The 15,845-nt window shown below is 40.8% G+C and overlaps 1 protein-coding gene across 2 annotated transcripts in view; it reads left to right on the top strand.

The window, feature by feature from the left end:
- sh3pxd2aa (SH3 and PX domains 2Aa) overlaps window positions 1-15,845 on the top strand; it is a 126,881-nt gene that overhangs the window by 24,471 nt on the left and 86,565 nt on the right. The window lies entirely within an intron of this gene.

Below are 15,845 nucleotides of genomic sequence, written 5' to 3' on the forward strand. Positions count from 1 at the left end.
GCTGTGGCCACCAACTCGTAGGATTCTTTCTAATCTAATGGAGCAATAACCAACATTCGTTTTATTTTCATACAATGCTTTACGTATTAATTTGTCCAAGTATTAGTCAAACCCTCAGTTGTTTTCAGGTGAAGAGAGTCATGGTACTCAATGAAAAAAGTTTTTCTCTTGTCAACTCGCTACTTCAAGCTGAGCTGAGAGCACATATGTCCTTTCATTTGTTTTGGAAAATCCTGATATAAACATTCGGTCGAAGGCATGGCTGTATAGCTGGCTAAAACTGTCTAAAGTTGCTGTTAATTTAAAACTCACTGTTTGTCAACTGTATCAAATTGAATTTATTTTGAATCATGCTAGCATTAAAACATTAGCTTAGAAACTGAAGCTAAGCCATGAGGGGATGAACTTGTTCAAATGTAACTTTTGTCATATTCTCATTCCAGAGTAGTTCTATTTATAAGCAAAGCAGTTAACTACATTTCCATTGCTTAAGAACCTTGTTGCAATGTAATGGTTACTCCAGGTTTTTAGACGAACGCTGAGGCAATACCAGAGAGCTTGTGATACACTTCAGATTGCAAAATGCATGAAAACATAAATAATGGTTTAAATTATTTTACATATAAATGACTATGACCATTAGCAGCTCCATGTAGTACATTCATTTCTGATGATGGACAACTCATTGGGCATACCCCCCCCCCCCCCCCTCCACATATTAATGAGATGTACGTGTATTCCCGCTGTTTGCCTCCTTGGTTTCCACTGCCTCGCCTCCTGTTATCTGGAGATGTATGTGGCAGCTGACAGACCTCTATTGCTCTCTATCTGTCTCTGTCTTGTTTTCTCCCCCTCACTCTGCGCTCGGCTGGCCAGCCTCCCTGTTTCTGTTCAGCTCAAGGTGTCCTCCACCTGAATGGGATGTTGAGGAGAGTAGATGAAAACTTTGAGTGCTTTGTACATCTTTGGCAGTTCTGCTTCACACTGAGCCTTTAACAGAGAGGCTGTGCTCAACGTTGTTTTTTTCTTCTTCTTTTTAGTACATTTCTCTCTAACCCTGCACTGCCTCGGTGCGCCATTTAATAAATCACACTGTATTTATTTTAAACTCCTACTGTGTGTCCTATTCAGAGAGGGGAGTGTTGTGCTATCTGTGTGTGCGGATATTGTGGAGCGTAGCAGAGCTTACTGTTGAATGATTGAAGGACATATGTGATCAGGGACGTGCGATAAAAATATGAAACGGTATGAAAGGAATTCTGTTATTTGTAATCCACAGATACAGAGGGACAAAGCCAAAGAAATGGAAAAATACTTATCTGTCCTTCTCACTTTTTTTCTCTTCATTTGGTGTAACATTATAAAAAAAAATGTCATATGACATCTCAAAGTGAAATTCATTTATACCTGCTTGCTCAAAATAAGTCTCAACTGTTCATCCATTTTCTGTTAAAGAATTTAAAAGAAATATCTTTTTACAAAATTTCCCCAATCAGCAAGGCTAACTTGGCATTAAAAATCTTGGCTCAACAAAGCGTCTTTCTTCAGACGAAAACAAACAAGGGATATATAGTCTACCTGATTTGCATCTCTACTTTTCACGTTGGAAATGAATGAATGATGACTCATTTTGTGTTTGCATTTGCATTAAGGTCAGTTAGCAAGCCTTGTTTTTTTTGGCTTTAATGCATAACTAAAATAAAAAATGATAAAGTAATACAAACAAAATACCTCTCTTCATTGGATTCCAATGTTTGAAAACAATAAATGACTAAAGCAACGTATCATCACTCATCTGTCTGCAATGTTTCATTTTAATAGTCACTTTGGAAAGTCATTATTTGCTCATAAAAATACCAAACTTTATCCACCTCTGGGTTTTTCAAAAAATTCTGCAATGATCTGAAAAGTACAACTTTGAACAATATTGCGAGCAACTTTCAGCAAGCAATCTTTCAGAAATGTTTATGAAACTTTCGATATCTTATAACATGGATTGTTAACATCAATGTTTGTTCACATTGCAGTCTTCTTCCTTTCTGTCTTGTGTGCGTGCTCTGATGCAGTATTTATCTCAACGAGTTACCAGCTGTGTAGTAGCAGAATAGTGTTCAGAAGGCAGGGATCTATGTTGTGATGTAGCACACAGACGTAGCCCGCATCCATGTATAAATATCTCAGAGCTCGCATATAAAAACATGAATCCACAGCACTGTTATTGGTCTCAAGATATCAATATTTAACAAAAATCTCCCCTGATGCCTTTTTCCCACCCGTTTGGCACTTCAGACATGTTTAAACAAAACATCCCTGCAGGTTGTTTTTTTTGCTGATATTGCAGAAATCCAGAAACACTGTCTCTGCCTATCTACAGTATCTGTGTTAACGTCCAGTCTGAGTCCAGCCAATGCCCCTGCCTTTCCCTCTCTGTCTGCAGGTTAATGATCAGCGATTGGGCAAACAGCAGGCTGCGATGAGTCACACGGGACGCAGGCTTTTAATGCCACTGAGTTAGATTGAAAAAAAGAGAGAGAGAGAGGGACACGAAAGCGAGATAGAGACACAGGGTGATAAGAGATGAGAGTTCCCATCAGAATTCAAAGTGAAACCCAGGTGTCTATCTCCTCTCCTTCTGCTGTTCCCATCCGTCTTTCCCCTATTTGTCTTTGCCTCCCGCCCTCCGCACGCCTCGCTCGGCACGTCCTCCCTGCTGCCACACACACTCGCTGACGTTCATATCTCATTCCAACTATTTCTCACCCTCATCTCTCTACCCCCCCGTGCTGCTCGCGCATCTCTCTCAGCTCCTCCATCTGTCTCTGTCTCTCCTCAGAAGGCATTGCCCCTCCTGCAGCACTCATCCCCCCCCCCCCCCTCCCCTTGGGTATCTTTTGAGCAAGTTTCTTTCTGGCTAATCCAACATGACCTGCACGTTCTTAGGGGTCAAGTGCATCAGCTTACAGAGCTAAAGGCCACTGAGATTTCTTATGTGGGTTTCCATGTAGGCTGTTTAGCATTCATGTGTTTTATTTGCGAGTGTTTTGCATATTTGTGTGTGTGATGCATTTACTAGCATTTCTCCTCATTACCCTGGCTGCTCTTTCCATTACTTTGATGACCCAGTTTTACCCTTCACTCTGCCCTCCATCGTAAGATAACGTTTTTTACACTGTGCACCCAGAAGGAGCTTTAAAAGGAAAAAAAAAAGAAAAGAAAAAGCAATCATGTGAAAACTCTTGAGTGGACGATTCTATCATTTTGAGTTAGAAAGTCAGCTGTCTGGGAAACCCCTGTTGAATCCATTGGTCCTTTATGAATTCATAAATGAATGAACCAACATAGACAACAAGGTTTACTGTGGTCCTGAAACCTGACTTAGTCCTGCAATCTTAGTCCAGACCTGTCTGGTTGTAAGTCCTTTTTTTGAAGGAGTCCATCAGTGTTAGCTATCCCGTCCCATCCATAATGTGGATAATATATGGATAATATATATATATATATATATATATATATATATATATATATATATATATTTATATATATATATATATATTTATATACACACGCCATTGACAAGCAGAAGGAGGTTAAATGCACATTATGTCAAATCGCCAGGGGGCTCTCAATCCAAACAATTACAAAAGAAGACGTCGAGGCTAGTGGGGAATCATGGGAGTTCTCTCAAGTACTCCTTCCCTAACCCAAAGTGTAAACAAACTCTGTATTGTCAGTAGTCAATACGAACGGGCGAAACCGACCTGAGAAAGACAATATGTTTACCAGCGATGTTTCCAAATAATTCACATGATGTTTTTATCACAGCAGCACATACAGCAGCAGCACGACAGCTTTCATTAGCAGCTCCCCGCTCCCTTATTGCAGCAGTCTTTGACGTATCATCCAGTGTTTCCTTGGTAAACGTTTTGTGTCTGTCATGGCGGCTCATCATGGCGGCGGCCGCGAAGACACGTCCCGTTACAAAATGTAAAACACAGTCACAGTTTAAGAAGACAAATGTTCATCAGTTAGTCCCTTATAAGGTTGGAGATAGCACCACAGTGTATCTCAGTTTATACACCACCATGTAGGCCAACGTTTGATCTAAGAGTTAGTTAAGAAATGGAACTGTTGACTCAAATCAAATGTGGCTCTTATACAATTACCAGTAATGACTATCAAAACTCACAAGTGCTGTGTCATCTTTTTCTTTCACCCCCTTGTTACAACTGTGCAGAGCAGTACAATTGACTTCTGACAATAACTGTCACTTGACTTTTCTCACTTTTATTGAATTGGAGAATTGCTCTAATTTATGTAATGCTGTTATTTTCACTTCCTGTGACTGTGCCCCTTGTTTTCTAATTTGAGGTGGAAATTGACCGTCAGTGACATTGTCCATCTCTTTGGCTATGTTAGCCATCAAGCCTGTTGAAGTGCCTTACAGTCCAGCCTCAAATGTTGACTGTCATAAGAACCACATCTGGTACATAAAGTGAACTGAATGTTAGCATAGCTGTCAGCGTTGGAGCAATATGCAACTCTGAATAGAAAGTATGGAAGAAATTGATTTGGGAATCATGTAATAGTCAAACCCCCCAAAAATGATAGCAATCTGATGAGCGTTTTATTTCATAATTTTAAACAAGCCTTCAGTCCCAAGACCTAGCACTTGGTGTCCTTTTCATGTGTTACGTTAGAAAAGCAGCTTTGTTTCCAGTATTTTTAGTCTTTCTCTTTGAAGCTTTCTTTACTTCGCTCAGCCCGCTCATGGTTTTATTCTAAACCTGACTTCTCATTTCACTTCCACGCCCTTTTGAGTGTCGGCCTTTGGAGCACATTGAACACATACTCATACAGGGGCACTGCCATCCCGACTCACCCCTTCTGGGAGAGACTGTGGTTTGGCCACAGTGCCCGAGGTTTTTTGTCCTGCCTGTCAGCATGGAAACTCTTGGGGCAGTCAGCATGGCTAAATTAGGTGCTACGCTGCTCTTCTAGCTCTGAACCCTGCCACAGGTGAGACGCCCCCTTCCTCTTTGCCTTTGCCTGTACTGACTGTAAGTTGGCTGGCCTACTTTTTATTTTTCAACAAGCTGTTTAAGGGGACACTGTGAATCAGTGAGTTGTTGTGTTGCTCCGGCTGAAAGCTTCTGAAATGGTAAATGGCCCGGAAATCAATTTAGCTGGTGCGCCGATTAAAAAAGGAAAGGTGTAATTCTTTGGACAATAAATGGAAGGTGAAGGTTATATTATAAAATGATTGGTTACTCTTTATCTCCATGAAACTGCCATTGGACGTTCATTTGTTATAAACCCTTGAAAACAATATGTTATATGAGCTCAGTATAAATAGCTATTGTGGCACTAAAGCCTGTGAAATTACAGTATTTGAGGTGAAATTTCAAACAGCTGCTCTCTCCGACCAAACCTCTTCTTCCCTTTTCTCGCAGATTATGCTGTTTTATCTCTTTGAATAATATATATTTAATGAAGTGAGGAAAGCATCCAGATGTCAAAACGTCAACACCATTACCTCTGCTGAACTCTGGAGATGCAGAGAACGAGAGAGAGAGAGAGAGAGTGAGAGAGAGAGCGAGACAGAGAGAGAAAGTTCTCCTCCAGCAGGCGATGTTTTTGCTCCGGCACAGCGTTAACACAATCGACACAACTGACAAACTGGTTCACAAGTCTCTAATTTGTTTCAGGCCAAGCGCTTTGATGAAACTGAATTATGCAGTTTAACTGTAATCATTCATCAGCAGCCTCCACTGCTATTTTGTTCTCAAGCTGGAAAACTTTCCCACAAAGAACAGACTACAGGCCGATCCAGAATTAATGAGCTGCTGGTTCACACGGGACTAATTTAACAACTTAACCTCTGTTTTTTTTTGGGGGGGGCAAAATATAAAGGTTAATTGTATTGGATAGTGTTGTAGTAGGGGACAAATTGCAACTCATTATTATTGCAGAAAACACCTGCGTTTATTAGCAAATATAATTTAGTCTTTTATCAAGTAGAAACAAAGATAAGTCTTTATAGTAAGAGAAGTCTTTATACATTTTTTTCCTCTGATTAGTTTGTTTTAGATGAGATATTGTTTTGTTTTTTGACAGTTCGATAAAACCAGCTTTTTAAAGATCATCTTCATCTTTTGAATTGTAATTTTTTGGATGTGTTACAATGAAAAATGTTCCCATTAAATAAGGAAAATAATAGACTAACTGATGACGCAAGAAACAGGAAAAGAGAAACAGTCAACCAGCTCCACTTCAAATCACTACAATGTTCAAAGTAGGCGTTCATTGCAGTACAAGACCCATCCCATTCCCATCACTCAAACGGCCACAGATGCTTGCCAGGTTTTTGAGATAAGCGGGGAATTCCCGTTTAATCCCTGGAGAAAATAGGGTTAGGGTTATCCGATTCCACTAAGAGTGTATCCCAGTCAAAAGCTCATCCCCCCAGAGGCTTGTTTCTAAAGACCACAGCATGCTCTCCGGCCTGAGACTGAGGAGTGACGAGTGAGCGACGGAAGACACACTGACACAAGTTTCCACATCCCCTACACCTGTTGTCATACTGAAACAACAGGAGGGGGGTCCAAATACCCACACTGTTGACATCTCCAGGAACAGATTTTTGGCAAATCCAACCCCCCATACAAACGCCACTCCCATACATGCATTCCCTGCATAGAAGCATGCAGAATATCATGTTGCATCCAAATATAATAGACCAAACCATTGGCAGTGATTTGGGTGCCAGGATTGCCCATTTATATTTAGAAGGCACAACTTGTGAGTGATTGTGGCTGGAAATGAACGACCTCCCTTCCCCTCGAGCTGATCTTAGACATCTGTCTCTCTGAAACTGAATACCACTGGCTGCTAATGCGTGTTCAGACTTGATTCATATGCTCCACTTCACTGCTACTACATATCCCGACCTGATCATGTGCTCCTGAAGAAAAAGAGAGAACTGCAGTTTGATGGACCCTGAGAATAGAAGTGAGAAAGAACAACGTGTTTACAGTTACGAGGACAGGAAATGTGACGACCTTTTCGTTAACTGTGCACTCTGCCTGCAGATACAAGTGGAGCAGCAGGAGCAAAATAACATGTCGTTACCCTGAAACCAGCCAGAACAAGCCTGCTCATTTTTTGGCCCCTCTCTCTTGCTCACTTATCAAGCATGTTGCTGTGGAAATGGTGCAAAACGATCACATGGCTGCCTCGTCGTGCTGGTCATGAGTCTTTCCAGAGTTTTCATCTTTGTGTATGTTTTATTACCATCCCAGTTCGTTCCACTACACTGTGACGCCGAGGGGGTAAACCCTCCCCAGTCACATGACCAACCAACAGGAAGTAAGACATCAATCCGCTTCACATGAACAGAATGGCATCCCCCCTAAGTTTAATGCTCACTGACTCTCACAGTTCCTTAAATGGAGGCTCTATTCTTAGCACATGTGCATGATATGAAGAAGGGGCGGCTGCTTCTGGCTCAGTTGTTCCTCTGTCACTTGATGTTTCTTACTGAAACTTTAGTAAAGACGCCACATTAGATTACACCGTGCTACGTACAGTCGCAGTTTGGAAAATATGACAGTCTTGATGTGGATGTTGATTTGTTGACAGTTACCTGTACCTTTGTTTACAAAATTTTAAATCATTCATGGTTCAAAATGGAAAATGGTTCAAGGTTACTCAAAATGAGCGCTGGTTTGGTTATAAATGAATAGTTTTCCCGAATAAGGGATAGTTCACTATAAGGGGGGGAGTTATATAAACTCAGATTGAGTGCTTTAGGAGACTAAAATGACATAGTTGCTTTAAAATTGTTTAACAAAAATGCATCTATGGTTCGGAAAGGGTTTTATTTTAAGAACAACCTGCCTTAAAGGCTTTCTATGTGATTTTTCACACTTAAATATAATATATATCAAGTATATCCTCTGAAAATAACTCTGTGAGTCATGACTGTCTACAATGGGTGTAACACCCGAGTCCCACTGTCTGTGATGTTTTCAGAGTTTTCAGAGTCCTATCTTCACTTTGTTTACATCGTCGGGACGGCCGGCTGACTCCTCCCCTCGTGTATAAAAGTTGTTTAATTGAGGGACTAGAGAAAAGAAGAATAACATACTGTACTCACTGCTTAACTGTGTTTCTAGATCACTCAGGTATCACTCAGGTACCTAGATCATTTCAGGTAAATTTACATGCAGTGTGAAGATACGAGCATAATAAAGATCGCTAGCATTAGCATGCTAACACAACAATGCAGCGTGAGTTGTTTTGGTTTCATGCTGGTGATCAAGGGCGACATCTGCTGGATCAAAAAATCACATATAAAGACTTTAACTTCTTAACTATTCCACTGATTGTGAAGCATAGACTTTTAAAGATGGACCGCAAAAGTGACACCCAATAACCTGGTTTCAAAAAGCAAACGTGGTCTGAATAGTTCATGTCTTTATCAGCACAGAGTGTATCGTGGGTTAATCTTCTATCTCATCCAGTTTGATTGTTTCAATGTTAGGGGCTTGATTGATCTGACTGCAAGCTGGTGTCCTGTAGCTGTTTGTCAGGAGGCTTAAGACCCGTCTCAGCTTCAGTTCTTTGCCTGTCGACTGAAAGAAAGGTTGAAACAGTGTTTTCTTTTCTTTTTTTAAACTCATTTTTGGGTCTTTTGCCTTTTTTTATTGGATAGGACAGCTGAAGAGAGACAGGAAAGGTTAGGAGGAGAGAGTGGGGTGGCTGACCTGCAGTAAAGGACCAAGGTCAGATTTAAACCCACTCCGCTGCGATGTGGACTATAGCCTCCATACATGGGAGCGCCTAACATAACCGCTAGGCTATGCAGTGCCTTGAGACAGCATTTTCAATATGTTGACCACCATCGAGCGGCTTTCAGCAACCCCCTTCAGTGACTAATGGTTGACGTCACTGAGGCTATGTCCTTATTTATTTCCAGTCTACGGACGGAGTCTACTGTGCAACCCTGTCTCAAAATGACATCACCAGCGTCGATCCGATGACAGAATCCAGTATGAAACAAAGCTGGCTAATCCATCATTTCTAAAGCAACAAATCTCAACATCCTGAAAGTCTGCTTAGACTTAAAACAAGTTTAAAGTTGCCTTCTGCTATTGAGCTTCAAAATAAGATAAATTATGAAAAATGGATACAAATGTTGGCTATTTTAGACTTATCTGTTATTCATTTGTGTTGCATCATGCAGTTTCATTTCGGAGCAGGTCCTGTTATTCGTCTGTTCAGTGTAGTTTGGACTGTCTGCGGGGTCCCTTTTGGATTTTTTTATTATTTTTCATTACTTATGTATGTCTGTTTGTTAAGCGTTTTGATCCAACATTTCCGAAAACTAAAAGACTTTTACCCAAAAAACCATGGACTGGGACCAGATAAACGAGTCCTTAACGTCCACATATCACAAGAACCAAACACAAAAATCCACCCTGTGATGTTTGGCATCAGATAAGCACACTTAGAGAGAGATTGGTATTCCATTTATTCATCAGTAAGGCTTTACCATGTTTCCACATTTCAGTCTTTCAAGCTGATGTATTCGAGCCACTTTGAAATTAGAGTAAAAAACCAACAACAAAATCTCCCTGAAGGAGTGATGTGTAAGAGCTTTGCTGGATTGGACCCATTACATCATAGTCATCTGCACACACTCTGACAACAGATAAAAGAACCTCTTCCTCCTCTCTTTTTCCTTTTTTTTTTTACCTGACTCCCAACATTTACACCAGTGGTCCAGAGCTGCGCAGCATCATCCAATCACGTCCCTTCACAACTCTTCTTCATACTCCTCTCTGTGCTGGTTACCAAGGAGACAGTGAAGTGAAGTCTGGGAAGTGGAGCAACGGTTTGGCATGAGTGTTTTATTTATTTATTTATTATTTATTTTATTGCTTCTCTTTCTCTCTCGACATCCTGGGAACAGAAATATATCACCACCTGGACTGATGATTGTGTGTTTGCCAAATTACAAACAACAAGAGGCTGATTGTCTCCTGTACAGTGTGCAGCATGTGTGCCTGTATGTAGAAGGAAGCAGTCGTGCCACCGGCTCCGTCACCTGATCCACACCCTCCCACCTGTTCTCACCATTTTTCTGTGTCTGTGATCCCACAATTCCTGATGGGACGCGAGCACGCTTCCGTTTGCCAAGAATCTGTCAGCCGGGACAGGGGGAAGTGTGTATTTAAGGACGAGCTAGAACCAACCGGAGCTTGTTTGAATAACGTGTTGACCTTGATCCAAGTGGGCCAGTTCGGGCTGGAGCTGTACGCTAAGAAGACGGGGAGCTCACTGTGTGTGTGTTCAACTCTGGGAAATGAAAGCAAATGAAATAGTCCACCCTGCTGAAGCTGCCATGTTGAACTTTAGAAACACTGCTGTTCTTTTTCGACCCTGCACCATGTGCACACATGATCACACACTCAGAAAACATTATGCATAGAGCCCAACTAAGATAGACTTCTGTGATCAAACGGATTTTAGAGGGGAGAACCCACATTTATGTGGTGCAGCTGAAAAATGTTTTCGGGGGCTGTTTATGCCTTTATTTAAGAGACAGGAACGTGGATAGAGTTAGAAATCAGGGAGAGAGAAAGAGTAGGGAATGACATGCTGGAATGGAGCCACAGACCACTTTACAACCTGAGCTGTCTGCTTTGAGGACTTTGTACATGAGACCTGCGAACTAACCACTAGGCCACCGGCGCCCCAAGATAGTGTAAAATTATTACAAATCATTTGTTTTCTGATGTGTACCATGACTTAGCTTAGCTGTGATGCTCTGCTACATGTGCTACTGCCAGCGCTGAGAGAGAGAGAGGCAAATCATTGATATGTAACTATGTTGTTCATGTTCACTCAGAAACAGAATCAGAATCGGGTTTTATTGCCAAGTACATTTACACATACAAGGAGTTTGACTTGGTGTATTGGTGCTAAACAATTAAGGAAATAAAGCAGAACTAACAACAACTTAAATAATACAGTATAAGAAGATATTACAATATATAAAATAGCATTTAAAAATGTCCAATATAAAATAAAAAATGAAAAAAAAAGAAAAAACACAAAATGTTCAAAATGTTCAGATGGTTAGGGCGCGCGTCCCATGTGTTGAGACTCTCGTCTCGAGCGGGAGGCCTGGGTTCGCTTCCACCTGTGGCCCCTTTCCACATGTCATTCCCCGCTCTCTCTCCCTGATTTCCGACTCTATCCACTGTCCTATCTCTACATTAAAGGCCCAAAAAGCCCAAAAATAAATCTTTAAAAAGAAAAAAAAAAGGTGCAATGTAGGAGCTGTGCAGTGGACTATGAGAAAAAAATCTTCCAGTGTATGTAACCTACTCACACAGTGCATGTAAAGAAAATACATTTAAAGTCCAGTGGGCGTTAATGTAACTGAATTGAAGCTGTGCACACACTCCGTTCGACAAACTACATCATGATGACTAAATGTCTAAATAACCCAAACATTTAATCGGCATGGTAAGTTCTGTAAGATCAAGTTTTCATATCGACACATGAAGACACATAGGCCGGATTATAATATCCAATACTTACAGAACCCCACACTCCCTGTTCAGCTTGATCCCACCTTACAAGCCACCTTGTTATTGATTTTTAAGAAAGTGGGGCTGCAGTCAAATTTAAATCTGCTTCTGAGCTAAAGGTTCGCTCACTGGCCCATCATCAATCTCTTCCTGTTTTGTCGAGTGTGTCAGGGTGTGTTGTTATATCAGCAGGATTTTCTTTTTTTGGGTCCCTGGCAGCGTGCATTGGGGGGTCCAAACAAACAGCTGGGTCTGCTGCAAGTTTTTGTGCTGTCGCTGCAGCAGAAACCTGGCAGCTTAAAAGAAATCTTCCAAACAGCATGAAGAGAGGGAGGGAGAGAGGGAGGGAGGCACAGACTAGAAACCTGGACCATGATTTTGATGACTTCCGTAGCTCTCTCTCTCTCTCTCTCTCTCTCTCTCTCTCTCTCTCTCTCTCTCTCTCTCTCTCTCTCTCTCTCTCTCTCTCTCTCTCTCTCTCTCTCTCTGTTCTGCAAAGTGGAACTGGGTAAAAAAGTCGACAGACGTTCAATAGAGAGGTGGATTCAGATGGACAGATGGACACATGGGGGGACTTCTGGGATTTGAGTTTGTGTTTCTGGATGTCTCAATAGGAGACATCTTGAAGCCCCATCAGGGTGTGTGTGCTCACTTAGCTCCCTGAGAGTCTTTTTTTTAAATCCTTGGATACAGAAACAACCGATGTCTCCTTTCCTTTGATTAGATTCATTTCTGGACTCCCCCCCCCACAAACACACACAAACACACACACACACACACACACACACACACACACACACACACACACACACACACACACACACACACACACACACACACACACACATGCATGAACATAAACATTCTTCTTCACCTCCTCTCTGTGCCTGATCACTGTAGGAAACAGTGTGCTGCAGTGCTGTACAGTGTGTGTGTGAGCCCTCTGCATCTCTCCTCTGCTTTGCCTTTTTCTTCCACTCTAATCCCTCTCTTGAATGATTTATTTGGAGGGTGAAACCGGGTAAACACAATGGGCCTGACACAATCATCTACACCCCTGTGACCTCTGCTATGTCTCTCCTTCTCTCGGAGTCGTTCTCTTTTAAAAAAAAAAGACGAAAAAAGAAAAATTTTCCTGCTTTGTCTCTCTCTGCTCCTGTCTTTCTCTCCATCCATCCATCCTCCCTCACTCTTTCTTTTTTCTTTTCTTGCACCTTCAGCTCCGGTGTCAGCACTTCCTTCTCTCACTGCGTTCATGTCGCCCGTGCTTTATGAATAAATAGGAGCTTGTTTGACTTCCGTGAACCCCGCACTTCACTGAGCCACCGCTGCTCTGAGCCTGCGGGACCAAAAGACGTGTTGACAAGCTTTGATTTTTGAGAATATGTGTGATACACTCATGTGGATTTGGGATTAAGTGCTTATGAAGGTTGCGAACCCTAAAATGCTGCATATCCCCATCAGACAGGAAAAGATACAACTTGATGTTTCCTATCCAAAATATGGAGTAAAGAGTTTATTTTTGTCCAATGGTGAGTCTTTTAATAAGCAAGAATACTTGAAATGATCCACCGTCCACTGTCACTGAGTTTCTATTAAACAGAGAGATCAATCTGGAAACGGTGCATGGGAGCGATAAGAGGAACTTTTAATTTTGTGTTCTTTCTGTGGACAGTGACAAACAAAAAGAGAGTTGTGAGGATTTTGGGTCTTGCTTGTATGTGAATTCACTCTGGAACTGAGTAAAAAGAAAGATGCAGTTTTTTGTACATCTTGTATTTCCTGACACTGCTATGTGTAGGATGCATATCTATTTATAGCCATGTGAGATAAAACACTTTGTAAACTGTGTTTCAGTGTACAGTAAATGTTTTCATTGATAAAGATGATGTTATATACAACCTCCAGCATTGTTTTGTCTTCATCATGATAAGCCATCAGAATGAATTTAATGTAAGCTAGTCATTTCTCCAGTGTTGTTATTGTGACCTCCATCCACTATACACACACAGCCTTTTCCCATAATGAATTTAAGACAACATAATCCTTTATTGATCCCCAGTGGGGGGATTCAAGTGTTGCAGCAGTGAAAGACAAGCATGCAAATAAAATAAGAATATATAGGAATTAAAAAAAAAAAAACACTTGGAACGTCTTTTTGTCACATGTCAAAAGCACAGAATGTCATCTTAATCTGGACTGAGAACCTAGCCTTAAAAATCCTGCGATTTTTCACTTACTTTTTATAATTGTCAACCCTGTTTCTTTTTTTTCTCAAGGGGCTATGTGCCAGGGGAGGGGTACGGGTGGGGGTGAGGGGTCTAATTGTTTGTTTGTATGTATGTGTTTATCTTGTCCTTGTTGGAAAAAAATACATATTCTGTACGGACATTACTAAATGGAAATATTGTTAATATGTAAAAGCAATAAAGAAAGTTTTTAAAAAAAAAGAAAAAAAAGATTTGAGAACAAAAAAAGAAAAAATAACGATAGGTTCAATGGGTTTACAACTATTATTAGCAAGTACTAAGTAAACTATACACCAATTTAGATCGTAATTAAACACTTAAAACTATACAGGACATTGAGACCTATTAAATGGAAAGTTTAAAATAAAGATAAAGATAAACTTTATTGAAATTTGTGCATTACAGCAGCTCCAGAAAACGGGACGGGAATATAATTATAAAAAATTAAAATAGAAGTTAAAAAACAGATCAAACATATTTACATTAAAGTGACAGAGTAGAATGATTTCATGATTAATAAAGACACACATACGGTACATACAATTCAAATCCTCTCTGTCTTGAAGAATGTAAAACCCAGACTCTCAGATCTGCATGCCATACTTACTCATTTTTCTGTATCAGGTCTGATTACAGCTCTGACAGGCGTTTACTGTTAACATTAAAACTGCACTTATATACTTCATCGTTCAGTTGATGGTCTGGATTGCTTCAGTTTGTCATTTAGAGGCATCACTGTTAAACTTAGATTGTTCTATATCCAGTTTTAAAAAGGCAACTTCAGGTAGCTAAAGCAAAGAGCTCATGTCAGGAAAATGGAAGCTTAGCAGTATAGTACAAAAACTGAGCTTGGACCTGGCTTGGCCCGGATCCCCTGGACCCAGAGCCCCCGAAGCCCCCCCATCCTCTCATCCATGACTCTCTGCACCACACAGAAGCTCCCTATCCCTGGATACGGATACGGAGCCCCCACCCACCACCCGTCCCCTCCTTTTCACACTGACTCTGAACCATAGACTGTAAACATTAATGGAAGAAACCTGAGTGATGTCACCCATCTGTTACAGCTTGTATAATTTAGGTTTACTATTTGTATATTTTTCTACATTTAATTGCTTCTATTGGGCATCTACAGGTTTGCTCCAACAGTATTTTTGTTGTACTTGTACAGTGACAATAAATACATCTTATCTTATGAAACATTGTAAAGACATAATGCATGACAGCAGTGTGGCCACTTTCTTTAACAAGTAGTCAGATCTAGACTCTCAAAACAATTAAAAAGTCATTATGAATGTATACCTCAGTTAATAATACGAGTAAGTCATCAGACATGTTGGAAATAACCTAGTTGTTTTATTTGCCATTACTGGATAGAAGAGCTGAAGGGAGACGTGAAATGTTTGAAAATGGGATGGAGCCAGCGTCCTGGTGTGTCAGCTGCACATGTGGTGCCTGCTCTACTGAGAGAACTAAACAAGAGTTGTTTTATTTACAGGTTTTTTTTTAACTGGATATTTAGGTTACTTATATTCAAGAGCTGGTTCACAGTTTAAGGGGGGATGTGTTCAATGGATTGCTGTTTGCAGTGACCAAAGGCTAAAGCCAGCTGTTGATGGTCAGTGCTCCAAAATAAGGGTTGTCTGCTTGTGAAACCATGACATGGATGGAAATGGATACCATTTCTTGTTGATATTTCATGAAGTAAAAACACATACAAATACTGAATTGTTAACAATTAAAACGTAAGGAATGTGTGCTGCTTTTGCAGGTTGCATTTTCTGTATCACTTGTTAAACGTCATCTTTATCTCCGGCCAACCTGAATGTACGTACTCACAGTCATCTGAGTGACACTTTGAAACGAGTCAAGTCAGCCTGTGTTTATGCTAAGCTAAGCTATTTTGCTGCTGGCTCCCGCTCCACACTTAAGATACAGATTGAGCTTGATATCGATCTTCTCATCTCACTCTCAGGAGTCAAGACCAACATTTGAC

This window comes from Labrus bergylta, chromosome 1 (assembly GCF_963930695.1).
Source record: "Labrus bergylta chromosome 1, fLabBer1.1, whole genome shotgun sequence".
Taxonomy (NCBI): Eukaryota; Metazoa; Chordata; class Actinopteri; order Labriformes; family Labridae; genus Labrus; species Labrus bergylta.